Genomic DNA, 15865 nt, shown 5'->3' with positions numbered 1-15865 from the left:
CCACACTGAGCAGCAAGGCACTAGGTACCCATGCAAGCACTTACTGCATGCAAAACCTTATGAGTTAGAAATGAGGAAAAGTAGGTTCATGGGAATCGAGCAGCCCTTTAAGATAGCTGGCCAGTCTGCAGTCAGCATGGCCTGCCTCATTTTTGTCTATTGTGCTATACTGGCTCCCTAAGAGCAGAGGTTTCCAAAGTTTCCTGTGCATTTAGAATCACCCAGGGAGCATTAAAAATCCTGACATGTGGCTATATAAATCGCAGGTAACGTGCAGCAGATTTGGGGAAAACCGTGAAGCTCCCACTGTGGTGCATCAGGATCGGCAGCATCTTGGGAGTACTGGGACACAGGTTCAATCCCCCACCCGGCACAATGGATTAAGGATGCGGCATTACCACAGCTGCAGCTTAGTTCACAGCTATGGCTGGAGTCTGATCCCTGGACCAGGAGCTCCACATGCTTCATGGTGGCCCAAAAAAAAAAAAAAAGTTTGGGAACAACAGCTTCCAAGCCCCACCTCACCCAGTGAACAAGGAATAAAAAGGCCTAACTTTTCCATCTCTCCAATTTCAGGTGCTAGTCAGAGACTTTCAGAATTTAGAGCTATAGCCCTCTTTATAATTTTACAGATAAGGGATCAAATCCAAGCCAGAGCAGTGACAATGCCTGATCCTTAAACATAGGCCACCAGGGAACTCCACCTGTACTCTTGATTGTAATCATTTACTGAGCACTTATGCTAGGAGCAGTACCATTGTCCACTTTAGGGATATAATCACACTTCATCTACACAACACCCTGAGAAGTCAGCTTTATTTCCAGAGGCCTACACAGTTAGGAACTAGGGAGCCAGGATGCAAATTCAGCCATGGGTAACTCTAAGTCACCACACTGAGAGTAGAAGGAGCTGGTTGCCTAGATTTGTTTTATAGATGAAGACTAGAGAGGGAAAGCAGCCTGCCCTGCAGCACACAGGAAGCAAGTAGCAGGACTGGAGCTGAGATCAAGGTCACCTGACCCTGGGCTCAGTGTTCTTTCCTACTGTGTCCATGGACATGAGGCTAGAAAGAATAGCCGGGACTCCGAAATATTCCCACTCAGGCTCAAGCCATCACAAAGCGGGGAAGCTACATTCCATGACAGACAAAACTTCTGTCCAGTTCCCTTGATTGGAAGAGAACCCTTTACCAAACTGTGAGCTTCCTCAAAGCAGACTTAATTTAGCACTACCACTGAGGTTATCTTCCCAATCTATGCCCCGTTTACTCTTCCATCTGAGACCACATATCTGTTCATTTGGCAAATACATCTCGCTTACCTCTGTGCACCAGCCACTATACTGCAGAAAAGAGATAAGGAGAAAGTAGGACCCTAACCAAGTGTCTGCCTTCACAGTCCTATGGCAGAGCCAGACTGATAAGGAGAAGGCTCCAGAAAACTCTGATCAATGCCATCAGAGTGATGATTCCAGAGGCGTGAGAGCTCAGAGAAGGACCTCCAACACCGCTTGGGGTGGAGAGCATCCCAAAAGACTTTCTAGAAGAAGTGCTTTCAAATATGAGACCTGAAGTTCAGTAGAGGTGATGAGACAAATTGTTTAAAGGTGTAGGGGTTGTGTGTGTGTGTGTGTGCGCCCGCACACGCACATGTGCATATTCACACACACGCTGAGGCTGGGAACAGCATGTGACCGGGCTGTCAAAGGGGATCAGACTATGATCCGGATAGTGCATTGGAAGAGAACCAGGACAAGGTCTGTGTGGCCTGATAGTAGAGTTAAAGGAGTGGGTAGGAAGAGGGAAGGAATGGGAAGAAATGACATTGAAAAGGGACCAACCATGCAGGGGATCACACTCTGTGCAAAGAGGTCTGAATTTTTCTTCTAAGAGTCAGTAGGATCTGTAGAAGATTTTAAGCAGGAGTAAGAGTTGGTCTCATTGCCATTTCGGTAAGATCACACTCTGACTGCGATGTGGAGATTAGAGGAGGCAGAGCTGGAGGCAGGGGACCACTTAGGAGGCTACTGCAATAATCCAGGCAGTGAGGATGGGAGCTTCAATCAGGGCAGAGACACCTGGGGGAGGGAAACAAACACATCCAGGACAAATGTCTAACGCTCTGGGGCTTGGTGATTTATGGAATCGAGGTGTGGGGTGGGGATCAGAATCAAGGACGAGGCCTGGATCATCGTCTTGAGCTAGCGGGTGGGTCTAGAAAGAGCCCACAGAGGAGAAAGAGGAGGCTGAGAGGGGGAGGGTGGTGTTGACGTGCTTATTATGAGCTGCCTACGGGTGTCCTGAGGGGAAATGTTCAGTACGAAGCTGGACTGCTGGAATTCTGTTTATTTATCAAAAAAGACCCTGAAGCTGTCAACACTTTGTAATCGTAGGATCCCATGAGAAATGACTGAAAGAATGACAGCTTGACCCTAATCATAGACGGGTTACTTTGGCTCATTATGTGGCTCAGGACAATCAGCTAATACCACAAGGGCCTGCTGGGCACTAGGACAGCTAAGACGACCTTCTTTTATTTAAAATCACAGAAGTCGGATAGTCCCACTGGTCTCCTTGATGGGAGTTCACCCCCCCCCCCACCACTCACCCAATGGGAAACCTCTAACTGAGCACTTTCCACATGCCAGGCATAGAGGACACTGGCTGTGGAGGAAGGTCCTGGCCTTGGAGTGTCTCTGGGGCTAGTGGAGAACATAGACGCCTGGGCTTATGATTACGAGTCCATGTTACAGGCAGGAGGAGAGTTGGGCAGCTGTATTCAAGAGACCCAGATATTCTTAGACTTTAGAATGCTAAGTATTACTAGGGAGAGGATGCCAATACTTAGGGCACGTTTTTCCATTTTCATTTTGGTGACTTATGCAAAGTTCACAACTACAGACTGGGACTTCAAATTAAGCTTCACAATTTTTTACATTTTCCAATTTTATCACAATTGTGATTTCCTCTGAGCCCTTAGGAAGACCACCCCGGGCCTACTAAGCTGAGGCTGTATTCCTGGTGATGTGGACAATGAAAGGAGACAGAGTCAAGTGTTGCTGGAGCAGAGGGAGGGAGTGCCTAGCTCTATCTGAATAGAAGAGCATCAGGTGGAATCAGGGAAGGCTTCATGGAGAAGGGAATGGCATTTGCATGGGCCTTTAACAATGAAATAGATGCCATGGGGTGTAAAACAAGGCATCCTTGACTTGGGCAAACACCAAAGGAGTGAAGAGAGGTTCAGAGTAGATGGTATGTAGGTGGGACGCGGGGTGGGGAGGGCAGGGAGAGAAACAGGATTCCTTTGCCTTGAATGTCATTCTGGGGAGGCACCAAGAAGCAGTGGGGAAAGGACCTTTCCTGCAAGTACCCACAGGAACCAGGCAGGCACATGAACGAAGAACGAGGTAGGGTGATCATCCCTGCTTTGCCAGGGATTGAGGGCTTTCTGGGGACACAGGAATTTTTGCGCTAAAACTGAGAAATTCCTCGGCAAACCAGGTCACTCTTGAATGAGGCCGGGCTCTGCCTACCTGGAAAGTGCTTGCCCACCCCCCACCCAGGCCCTCCCACTTGAGGAGGCAGCTCCCAATGCCCCCATATGGGAATGCAGAATGCAGGGTGGTATCTCTGACTCTGCTGAATACCCCAGAGAAGCTGAAAATCCAAAATGTATGCAATAGCTTCTGGTTTTAATGTGTTGACCAAAAAGTCAATTGTTTTAAAAACACTGTGCCAGTCAAACAGATCGTTTCTGTGAGCTACATGAGGCCCGTGGGCTGCCGGTTTGAGGATCTCTGGGCAAAGCGACATAAGCAAAGTGCCCACATCCTACTCCACTCCTGCCCTGAGGCCCCTTAAACGCACATTCAGACAATTTTCATTACACAGAGTGACTGCAGTGATCAATCGTTTGGTTTTTAATTTGATGTCCTTAACCATATTTGGAAGCTGGGCACAGAATGTAATAGATCAAAGCAGGGATGAATAGTGGTAATAGAGACACCCATTCAATTTGTCTTTGAAAGATGAAATGAGTGCTCAATGGCTTGTTCTTCCCCAAATCTGGAAACCTGTGGTGAGAAAGTTAAAGAAGAATGTGCATCTCAAACATCAGCCTGAGGTGAGGTCCCTTTATTCTGGGATTAGGACAACCTCTGGCTGAGATAGGAGAGGGAAAGAACAATCATTGAGTTTATGGGGAACTTAGAGGCTCAGGGGCTAGTCATCGACAGGTAGTAGATTATGGTATAGTTATTCAGCACTGTGATCAGAACCAGCTCTGCCACTTCCAGAGGCTGTGTGGCCATGGGGAAACCACCTAACCTCTCGGGTCTATGGCTTCCCTATTTGTGTTCAAGGAAGCTGGCTTGCAAAGACTCCCAAGCATCACCCTCCCCATCACCTCTCAAATTCTAAGCTTCAGCTTCAATTCGACTTTTGCTAGGATTTCTCCAGGCCTGCCAGGGTGAAAGAGTCAGCAGGGGTTTTAAAGAACAAATCAGTGCAGACAACTGTGACATCTTTTTTCTTTTCTAGATGGAATTAATAGATATGGGGCTGTAGTAAGTTGATCTGATATCTGGGCTCCACCAGGCCAGCTCTCTGGATGGCATTTTTCATTGTGTCACTTGATTTTTCTTTAATTGAGTGTGGATCAGAACACAGAGCTGGGAGCTAGAAGCAGGAGGAAGGCATCAAAAGCAGGGGCTCTGTGGCCAGGGAGCCTTCTGCTCTCAGAGAGGAGAGGGTGGGGCAGGTGGGGGAGGACCTGCATTCAGGCCAAGCTGCAGTGTCACCTTTATTAATGATGACGGGGAGAGGGAGTCAGCAGGCAGCTAATGCGGACTGCAGAGGATGGTAATTGGAAGTTGTTGTTACTCTTCCAAAGGACAGGGAAGTGGAAGTGGGACAAATGGGAATTTAAGAGGAGGGAGGTGAGCAGAGGGAAAGAATGAAAAAAATGGGGTATGATGTCATTTGGAAAATTGCAAGCCAATAAACCAATGAGGTATCATCCCCAGGACAGAGAAGAAACTGCCTAAGGAGCCAGGCAGTCAGGGAGCTGGGGGCTGACAGGAAAGACAAGATCAGTAGGCAATCCAGCATCCTCACCAGGGGTTCAGCCAGAACATGAGCCCCCAGAATGAACTTCCACTCCCTTCTGTCCCTTCCTCCTTGAGCCTTTTTTTTTTCTTTTGCATGAATGACATCAGAAGGAGTGCTTTATCCAAAAGGGCTTTACAGGAGCTCATTAATGTGAACCCTTGGAATCAGCTTTTCAAACAGTTATCTCTGAGTTCAGCTTCATAGGATTTTTTTTTTCATCATTGGAATCAGCTTCATAAAAGCCAGAGCATGATAATTCTGTCAGATTTTACTGTTAACAGATGAAATAGTACTCCCTTTATAGAAATGAAGAGCAAAGACTTTGGGTAGCATTCTTTGGTTCTCAAGACCTTGTCAGTGGAGCTGGCCTGAAGGTGCCTGCGTGGCATCCCATTACCAACAGATTGCGATTCAAAGCTCTCAGCCTGGAATTCAAGGGCCTTCCCTTTCACCCCTCAAAGATCTCTTGTGATCTCCCTCTCTGAACCTCTGCTGTACCAAAACACCTTGCTCATTTTCACCTCCACTTCTTTTCCCCACTGCACTGTACACGTACAAGTGGGATTGCAACTTCTCAGCACATGTACTATCCCTCCCCCTCCCTTGCCTGTAACAGACATCACTAGTCAATTGCCACACTCTTTCCTGCTGAGCTAGAACTTGGCCTTAGAATCATTCCCCACACAGCTCTTTAAGCAGTTATTGCAAATCAATCAAATTCATCAAATTATAAAATAAAATGTTTTTTTCTTCTCCAGATGTCCTTTCCCACTCTTAGTTTAATCCCTTTCATTCTTATAGTTCCTCAAACTCCACATACTCTGTAAAATTCTCCCTGAATGTTCCTAACTACAAAGGTCATTCCCACTTCTTAAAAGCCTTGAGAAAATTGTACCTATAACATTCATTTTGTACCTGTCATTCAGCATTATAGTATCTATCTCTCTACAGATCAGAGTTTCTCACTTCGGCACCAGTGACATTTTGAGCTGGCTCCTTCTTTGTGGTTAGGGCTGAACTGTGAATTATAGATATTTAGCAGCATCCCTAGCCTTTACCCAATAGATGTCTCCCCCTCTCCCTCTGTTATGACAGTCAAAAATGTTTCCAGACACTGCTAAATGCCCTCAGGGGGACAAAATTGCCCCCAGGTTAGAACTACTGTGTGTGTGTGTGTGTGTGTGTGTGTGTGTGTGAGAGAGAGAGAGAGAGAGAGAGAGAGAGAGAGAGAGAAGGATGGAAGGAAGGCAGGCAGGAAAGAAAGAAAGAAGGAAGGAAGGAAGGAAGGAAGGAAGGAAGGAAGGAAGGAAGGAAGGAAGGAAGGAAAGAGAAAGAAAGAAAGAAAGAAAGAAAGAAAGAAAGAAAGAAAGAAAGAAAGAAAGAAAGAAAGAAAGAAAGGAAGGAAGGAAGGAAGAAAAGAAAGAAAGGAAAGAAAGAAAGGGAGGGAGGGAAGGAAGGAAAGAAGGAGGGATGGAGGGAAAGAAAGAAAGGAAAGAAGGAGGGAGGGAAGGAAGGAAGGAAAGAAGGAGGGATGGAGGGAAAGGAAGGAAGGAAGGAAGAAAGAAGGAAAGAAAGAAAGAAAGAAAGAAAGAAAGAAAGAAAGAAAGAAAGAAAAGAAAGAGAGAGGAAAGGAAAAAAGAAAAGAAAATGCCCTATGAGTCTGAGACCTTCAGGGTATGGACCATGATCATGCCTAATAAAGCTCCTTACACAGAATAGGTGCTAAGTAAATATTTGCTAATTGATTGATTAATTGGGAGTGGGAATTGACTGGGAAGGAGGAAACCTTTCCCTATTGTGGATTAAGAGCTATACCACCAATGTTTCATTGCTTCAGTCAAGCACTGCTGAGTTGTGCAATGCAGAGAGCCTGCAAAGAGGTCACTCCACACACACCCGATAAGCTGTTATCAGACCCTTGCATCTGAGTGTGATGCGACTAGCAGATCACTTGCAACAATGACAGCTAGAGCTATTGGGGCGGGGGGTGCTAGGAGAGGCCTGGTTGAAATTTGGGCTTGAAGTCTAGAACACTACCTGCAAGACCTTCTTGACTCTTCTTCACTAGAAGGAGGCAAGAGGAGTAAACTGAAGACATCTTTTACCCACAAAGTGATCATCCATCCTGAAAACTCTCCTGCCTGGTTGCCTGGTTGTCTGTGAACATACTTGTCTGCCTGCCCCTCCACTCCTTGGAACGTGGAGGCTCTGTAAAGGGAAACCAAGGGCAGGGCGAGCTTGTATAAATCATCAGCCACAGAACAGCTTTCTGGGTCCTCAGGGAGGCTTAACTCACCCTCCATGAGTCAACAGAAAGCTAATTCCCTACCCGCCCCCAGCTGATCAACTAACTTGCTGGTGAACTAGAAAGAGGACTGAGGCTGCACACTGTGAGATGGCGTTTTCAGGGTCCCTGGTGTTACCAGGCTCTACAGGGACCCTCTGCATCTGCCTTCTACTTCATCTTCTCAACAGTCCTATAGTCACACTGTTATCCCTGTTTCAAAGACCAGAGAACTGAGACACAGGGAGGTAAAGAAACTTGTCTAAAAATACAGAGCATGTTGAAGAGAGCTGGGATTCAATCCCAGTACTTAGAATGCCCTATCCAGTGCCTTCCAGGAAAGCCACTTCTATGGAAAACCAGACATATTTCCGAATATCTGGTGTCAGTGTCCCTCACTGAACCCTTCCTGGCTTTCAAAGCCCCAAGCAATGCAGAAAATGGAGGGATTATCCTCAGCTGAGCCTAAAATCATGCAGATTCATAAGCCACAGAGCATTGTCATTAAGAGGGCTGGTCTTGTTCACTTAGCTGTGTGTCAACACTTAGCAATTAGTTTACCTGCCTGTATGATCTGCCAACCCAGCTCTACCATCCATCTTTCCATCCATCCTTCCATCCCTATTTAGGCATGAGAGATTTCTAGAATGGCCTCAACATTCTAGAGGTTTAGTGAATCGAAACAAAAGCTGAATATTCTTAATAGTCAAGGTTAGGCAGTGGGGCGTGGTGAAGTGACAGATTGAACACTTTCCCTTCTTCATTGTACTTTGAGGTATTGCTTAATTTTTGTGTTAATAAGATGGTGTCATGTTTACAAAACAATATAATCAAGCTGAGCTTGGAAAGTCATGTCACCTCTCTGCTCCTTGGTTTCCTCACCTGTAAAGTACACATGGTTTCACCAACATCAACTGAATGTCAGGAGGATTAGTTGAGATAAAGCATATATAGTGTTTGGCCCAAAGTAAGTGCTCAGTGACTGGTAGCTGTTGTGACCATCAGCATATTTAGCACAGTGTCTGACACATAAATGTCCAACTAATATTAACTTCCCCTCTGCCAGTTCTTTCCTTCCCTTGCCACAACCCTATGAATGTCCTTACTGAGAGATAAACAGAGGGCTGAGCACACTGCCTGACACACACTTAGCCCTTTAAATGATAATTGTTACTGCCATCCTTCAGGCCCCAGTGCCTTCTTCCTGAATCATAATATCCTTTTACGGTATTTTTCCTGTTGAAAGTTGACCTTGTGGTCTTATGCAACCTGGATGCACAAGTTTTCAGGAAAAGGTGAGGGACTGCTTGGGATCCTCATCCAGAGCCCACATCTCAGTGATGCACTTGGCTTTGATTTTTCTCAGGAATATGTGAGTTGAGGACAGTGCCATAGTGTCCAGGCTTTCCTGCACAGCCCTTCCTGAGGCGTTCAGTGCAAAGCTTGGAAGACCACCCTGGGTGTATGTGCCGAGAATAAATTCCTGTTTCTGAAACTATTCCTTTTGCAGTCACACTTGTGAACTTCCCCACCCACACCTCCACAGACGTAATTAGAAACATTTAGAAAAATCGTCTTCTGTTCAGTTAAAAACTGGAGTGTCCTAAATGATAGCCCCTCTCCTGGCAAGCAGCCTTCCTAAGTCCCATGGGCTCCAATGGCTTTAAGCAGAGGCTTGGAGCAGCTCTAGCAGGCTCCCACCCCTTCATCCGGCTCTGAACGACAGGGAGCGAAACCATGAACCTGAACATGCAGGCAAACGGGATCCACATGAGACTAGAGTCCATGTCCACACCTGCTGAAGGATTGCCAGTCATTATAAAATATTTACTGAGAAGTAGTTGCTGAGCAGGGGTGACATTTCCATGAACAGGAAGAGTCATCAGTATCAGATATCCCTGCCTACAATGAGCTAACTTATGTATTCACTTGCTTATGGTATGTTTCCCCATGCATAGCCCTCTACCCAGTGGGAGTGTGAGCTCCTTAAGAGCAAATCTCTTATTAACTTCGTTCATGATGGTGTTCACAACACCTCAAACCATGCCTGGAACATAGTAGGTGCTCAAGAAAGAATTTATTAAATTAAGGAATGTGTGAAAGAATGATTCCACTCTGCCTTGATCAAATATAACTTACAATGGAGTAACCTCAGAAATACAGCAACAATTCTTTCGTTTCTGTCCTCTTCTAAGTCAAAGGTGTTCTACATGCAACCTTAACTTTTCAGAGTGTGAGCAGGGAATGGCTCCTGTAACATTCTTTTAATGTTGGGGAATACTATAATAAGTTCAGTCTCTCATCTAACAAATAGTGTTTGAGCCCACACTACGTGCAAGTTCAATTTTAGATTCCGATGATACAGCATTGAATAAGTGGACAAAAATCTTTGCTCAGGTGGAGCTGACAGTGATGACATGAGAAATGTCATGGGTTTATGAAAAGAATGCAGGATTTAGAGTCAAAAAGACCCAGATTTTAATTCCTGCCCCACCGTATACTGAATGTCTATCTAGGCAAGCTGCTTGACCTCTGTGTTTCTCACTTTCCTCTGTAAAATGGGCATAAGGCTGACCACGTGAGGTTGTTGAGATGACTCAGTGCGATGGAGTCCTCAGTGCGATGGAGTCCTGAGTACAAGGGATGAAAGAACAGAATTTGCTTCCACCCCCGTTTGCGAGTGAACATCCCATTGTATCCCTTGGAAGATTTAAAGTGACCCCACACTACTGGCTCCAGCTAAGATCAGAATATGTTGATTTCAATGGAATACTACTCAGCCATAAAAAAGAACAAAATAATGCCATTTGCAGCGACATGGAACTAGAGACTCTCATACTAGGTGATTAAGTCAGAAAGAGAAAGACAAATACCATATGATATCACTTACATCATCTGGAATCTGGTATATGGCACAAATGAACCTTTCCACAGAATAGAAACTCATGGACTTATGGTTGCCAAGGGGGAGGGGGAGGGAGTGGGATGGACTGGGAGTCTGGAGTTAATAGATGCAAACTATTGCTTTTGGAGTCGATAAGTGATGACATCCTGCTGTATAGCACAGGCAACTTTATCTAGTCATTTACAATGAAACATGGAGGATAATATGAGAAAAAGAATGTACATATGTGTGTGACTGGGTCACTTTGCTGTACAGGAGAAACTGAGGGAACACTGCACACCAACTATAATGGAAAAACAAAAAATCATTAATAAAAAAAGAATGTGTTGGTTTCAAAGGAAGAATGTGCAGCCAAGGCAGGCTCCTCTTCCAGTCTGGATTCAAAGCATCCTTGTTAACCCTCCCCTCCTGCTCCTTATCAGTGAATATAACTCTCAGGAGACTCTTTGGCTGTTGTCCTGACCCTCATGGTTCTGGAGAGCTGATCATTAATGCCCCACAGGGCAAGGCAGGGCTGGCTGTGCTGTACAGATGGAACCTGTCCGGGTGCATCCAGAGTACACAGCATCCAACTGGCACCTTCCTGTCTTCCTATGATGTTGTGCTTTGACAGGGAGCAGGCTACCCAAAACCCCTGGATCTGTGCCCATCAAAAAGCTTCTCCCAGGTGGAGGATAACTTGGTTGACTCTGTCTCACAGCAGGATCCCTGGGTAACCAAAGAATGTAACTGCACACAGAAGCAGGCACTTCCTACAGCCAAACAGCTGGGGGACAAAGCTTTCGATGAGGACAGTTACATTTCAGGCTTTTGAACGATTTGGGCACTGTTGTCATTCTTCTTACCTGCCAGCAATGCCCCCCAAATAAAAGAAACTTCCCAGCAAGCTCTGCTCCAAGAGGCACACACTGGATTTACTAAACAGCTTTACTCTGGGCATGTGGTTAACCAAAGTCATGTTTAGCATCAAAGGACACTTAACTGTTTGTCCCAAGCTGTGATTGGAGTGCTTGATGTGTCCACAGACAGTCTCGAGTAGGTGGAGTCATCATTTCCTCTGCCCAGATCAGGAATTTCAATTAGCCCATCTGCTTAATTCCTCTGGACCAGAGTCAGCAGCAACAACAGTAATACTAATAGCTGTTCATATTGGGGGCTTCCTATGTGCTAAGTGCTTTACACAAATTGGTCTCATTCTCGTCAAATCTGCATGAAGTAAGGACTATTTCTATCCCCTTTTACACTGAGGCATGAGACTCTGCTCAAGGTCACACGACCAGTAAGAGGTAGAGCTGGAATCTGAACTCAGGCTGTCTGGCTCCTAGTTCCCCACTCCAGATGTTCTATATCGCGACAGAACCAGATGTAGGCTCCCTGGAGCACAACCTCATCCATCAGAATTACTGCTGCACCCAGGCACCTAGCACAGTACCCAGAATCCGATCGTTACTAAGACAGATCACACACACTACTTACCCCAAAGATCACTGCAAACTACAGCTCTAAGCTTCCTGACAAATCTCTAAGATGTGAAAGGGCTTCAGAGTCCCTATTTTGCCTGACACCATAGCCTCCCACCTCTGGTCCTGGGTCTACCACACAGCACCAATTCCATTCCAGAGTAAAACCTATTATATAACCACATGGCAGACAGGGGGGTGAATGGAGAAGCAACCCGATAGTGGCATATGGCTACTCTTCGTTTCCAAAGGAAATGGATGGCCCCACAGATAAAACTTGTCATCTCCCTCAGAGCCTCCATCGGCACACAAACTTTCCTCCTTCATCTCCTCTCCTTGGCGCTCTCTGTATTTTATTTTATTTTGGTCGAGCACATTATTTGAAGTTACTATGGCAACGTGTCACCAGCTGGCATCGCATAGTAATGCTGGCATTTAGGTAGCAAGCTCCCGAAGTTGGCTCTTTCCCTCCCTCTGCGATCTCATCACTCCCACTAATCTCAGGTGAGCGGGGGACGCATCCGCAGCAACCATGCCCCTCTCCCCTCGTGGTGTTAGTTTTTCAAGACAGGGCAAACTGATCACCCGTTCCTGGTTCACTCAGTTCTGCGGGGGTCCTGACTCTGTGTGTGTAGGTGTGTTTGCTGTTGAGGTGGTGGTTAAATAGATCATGTTTGAGTGTTGCGCACCCAAACTACTGGTCTTATCAATAAGATGATGATGGTGGTGGTGCTTTTTTTATGCAAAGAAGTAGAATAATTTGGAGAGGGCTACTCTCCTGATCGCAGTTACTTAGTATCCCGGCTAATTAATATTAACGACACAATATTGGGTTTCTCTTTTTCTCTCTTGCCATCACACAGGGATGAGACCTTGACTGTTTTCCTTTGGAGCTTCAGCTCCCTCCCAGGTGTGCAAGACCTCCCTATATACTGATGGGCTGAATTAATAAGAGGATTGATTGTCGCAGATCACTGGAGAGGGTTCTATACGGCAAATAAGCTCTGCCACTCAAGGCGTTAAGTAGCCCCTCATCAGCCAAGTGCCTGGGATGATTGCATTTATTTTTACACGTTTGACCTAGTTTCAAACCCTGTCTCTTCATGCTGTGATTCATTAGCTACATTTTACACCACCCCAAATGGAGCAGAGGTGACTCTGCCTGGTTTGTGCCAGAGTCTTGGATACAGTTTCTCTTTGGGATAGAATATGCAGGTCCTCCTTGTATTCTGTTTTAAGAAGCAATTTCCTATCCAGGCACCTGGAAGGCCGCTTGGGTATGGATGAGTGGCCGCCTCGTGCCTTGGTAGTAAGTAAAAGTTGACCACAAAATTTCCTCTAAGGATGGAAAGAGGGGCATTCTCATTAGCCTGAACTGCAGGGATCCCTCCCTTCTCTGCACCCCCACGCAGTACTCAGGCTTTTCCATGTTGCTAACCAGGCTGGGAGTTCAGGCTCTGACACTGTAAAGTTTGAGCAATGTCGGCATCAGGAGTATCTGAGTTGCTAGGGCAAGTGCAGTCTGATCCTGCCACCCCCAGCCCCTGACCTCTTTCTAAACATTTAAAACATGGTGGCTATAGAAGGTCTCAAACTTGTAAAAGGGGAAGGAGACAGGAAGCAGAGGTGGATTGCCGTGCTGAGGGCACTACTGGAAAAGGGATAAGCATCAGACAAGCATAATATGATTCTATCATTCTGTCACTGTGAGACAAAGAGGGTTTTTTTTGGGGGGGGGTGTCTTTTTTTGGTTTTTAATTTAAATGACCGAGAGGAGCCTTAACTGAATTCGAACCTGCTGCTGGTGTCACTGTGCCATTTCAGAAATCAGTCAGTCACAAGGGTGGGCTTTCCAACAGATCTGATACAAAAGTGGGCTAGACCCCATAACAGGAAAGAAGGGGTGCTTCGCCTTGGAAGTGAAGCACTGCCATTTCTCATTAACAGCCCAATGCAGGTAACTTGTCCAAACTTAGTCACATCATACTACAGATCGTACTGGAAGGCACTCAGCTGGGTTTTTCTGTGTGGTGGTTAGAACGAAGGAATGAACAAGCTGGGAAAAGTAATTTTGATTGATTGATGAACAGCACACCCTGAGCAAGTCCCTGTAAAAAGCTAACAGTTTCGTTCATAAAATGGTCACTCTCTCTAGATGGGTGCCTGAACCCCTTCCTCTTTTCATTTTCTTTTGAAAATGAAGCATGGAAGTTTCTCTAAACAAGCCTTGACAATGCAGCCTTTTCACAGTAATACCAGGCAACTTGAGCTCTGAGGCTTGTTTGCTTTTTTTCTCCCCCCCCCCCTTTCAAATTCAAATCAAGCCTTTGGAAATAACAAGCATTCAGTATCTGTATCTATGCATTTGGGGCAGCCTGCAGTTCTGACAATGATAGGTTTTCCAACACACGCACACACACACAGACACACACATACACTCACACAGAGACACGCACACACACACACACACACACACACACACACACGCTCACAATCCCAGGACTCATTTAAGCCAAAGCTTTAAAAGTAAACTATTGTCCAACAGACGATAGCATTTTCTCTGAGAGGATGATCCATCACAAAAAATAAAACGTCCCCAGATCGCTTACCTTGAAGCACTGGAATTACCTGCAGAATGTCCTCCCTTTCTTTGCAAAACAAGCCAGGCTTTGGCCAGCAGCAGAATTACTCCAAAAGAAGAAAAATAAGTCCTTTATGTTGTAATTTTCGCTGTTTATATGCAAGAAGTGTAGTGGGTCTGCTCACGTAGGAATAAATAAAAAGCCGAAAAAATTGCACGGCAGCTACCATGTGAAAAGGAAAGACCTCTAGTGGCCACCGGCTGAATTCTTGGAGGAAGCTCTTCACAGAAGAGATGGAGGGAGTAGAGGAGACACATGCGTGTACACACACACACACACACACACACACACACACACACACACTACTTCAAACTTGGAAGATTTCTCCTGTCTTGCAACCAGGCTGGCCGGAGGGATGAACAATAATACGCTTGTTTCTTGGTTTTGGGGCACCTGGTTAAGTTTGCAGTGCGGGTGGTGTTCTGTCTGGTCTGAAAGGGACGGATGATTTCACACTCACCACGCCCATCCCCGAGGTCCTGAGCGGGAGAGGGGATTGGACTCCCTGGCTGGCCAGGGCGGCTGCCCCGATAGAGGCTCCAGGTCCCCAGCATTATAGTGTCATCGCCCCTGATCCCGAGAGTCCCACTTTCACACTCTCTGCCAGCTCTGCGTGTTTTCTGAACATCGAGGGTGTGTGTGATGGTCACTAGCAGGCGGAGCCGGCTTCCAGTGCTCAGATAGGCCCTGTGGCTGCTTTGAAATTCTGAAGAATTTTTACAAGGACACTTCAATTTTCACTTTGCTCCCAGCCCCACAAATTACAGAGCTGGTGCTGCTGACTGGAAGAACATGCAACTCCTAACGTCCTAATTGGAAGGAACCTAGAAGCAAATGAGAACCTGTATCTTTGGGAGTTACTTTTGCAAATGTGAACTTGAAAAACATTCGATTACCCAGAGACATCCTGTGGAGGAGAGCAGAAGGAGCTTCCTGGGGACATCAAGGCTCTTCCTTCCACCACTGTCATTGAAGTGTAAACCTGTAATCTGGGAGGAATTTTTTTCCCCACGCTGTATTTTTATAACAAAGGAAGATATTGGTTTGGGTTTTTAACAAAGACAGCAGTGCGTGCCACAAATATAATATTTGGTTCCGATATATCACTTCCAGGCCCACCCCTCTGGTGGGCATTATGTCTGATACCCTTTGGCACTGGGCTTCTCTGGAACTGCCTGCATCACACCAAGCTGGCTCTTCCGTGAGACTGCCCTTGACAGGGCCTAGTGGGGCTAGACGGCAGCCCAATGGAGTCTGGCCAGTGACACTCTTGAGCGTCTTCTCCCAGCTGGTGGATTTATGGCCAGGACTTCCTTTACCGGGCTCCTGGAGTAAATCTCCCTAAATTCTGCTTGCAGACACTGACCGTGTCAGAAGACAACACTGTGGTATAGACTCATAATGTCTGGGAGGGAAAAAGCAGAAACGAGTGCGGTGATGTATTCTGATACATGGCAGGATGTGGT

At 46.1% G+C, this 15865-nt stretch overlaps 2 protein-coding genes across 10 annotated transcripts in view; one reads left to right on the top strand and one right to left on the bottom strand.

Annotated features, from left to right (window-relative positions):
• The window catches only part of INSYN2B (inhibitory synaptic factor family member 2B), a 116063-nt gene extending 101520 nt beyond the window's left edge, over positions 1 to 14543 (bottom strand). For all 3 annotated transcript variants that reach the window (XM_085001802.1, XM_021076637.2, XM_085001803.1), the window contains exon 1: positions 14367 to 14543. The gene's annotated coding sequence lies outside the window, so the exon portion shown is untranslated. The remainder of the gene's footprint in view (positions 1 to 14366) is intronic.
• The window catches only part of DOCK2 (dedicator of cytokinesis 2), a 425062-nt gene that overhangs the window by 312130 nt on the left and 97067 nt on the right, over positions 1 to 15865 (top strand). The window lies entirely within an intron of this gene.

This window comes from Sus scrofa, chromosome 16 (assembly GCF_054392235.1).
Source record: "Sus scrofa isolate SSC_HxYL_T2T_F1_AM1 chromosome 16, Sscrofa_HxYL_maternal_Yorkshire_Landrace_v2.0, whole genome shotgun sequence".
Classification (NCBI taxonomy): Eukaryota; Metazoa; Chordata; class Mammalia; order Artiodactyla; family Suidae; genus Sus; species Sus scrofa.
The sequence above is the reverse complement of the archived record's forward strand: the minus strand, read 5'-3'. Positions and strand labels throughout refer to the sequence as shown.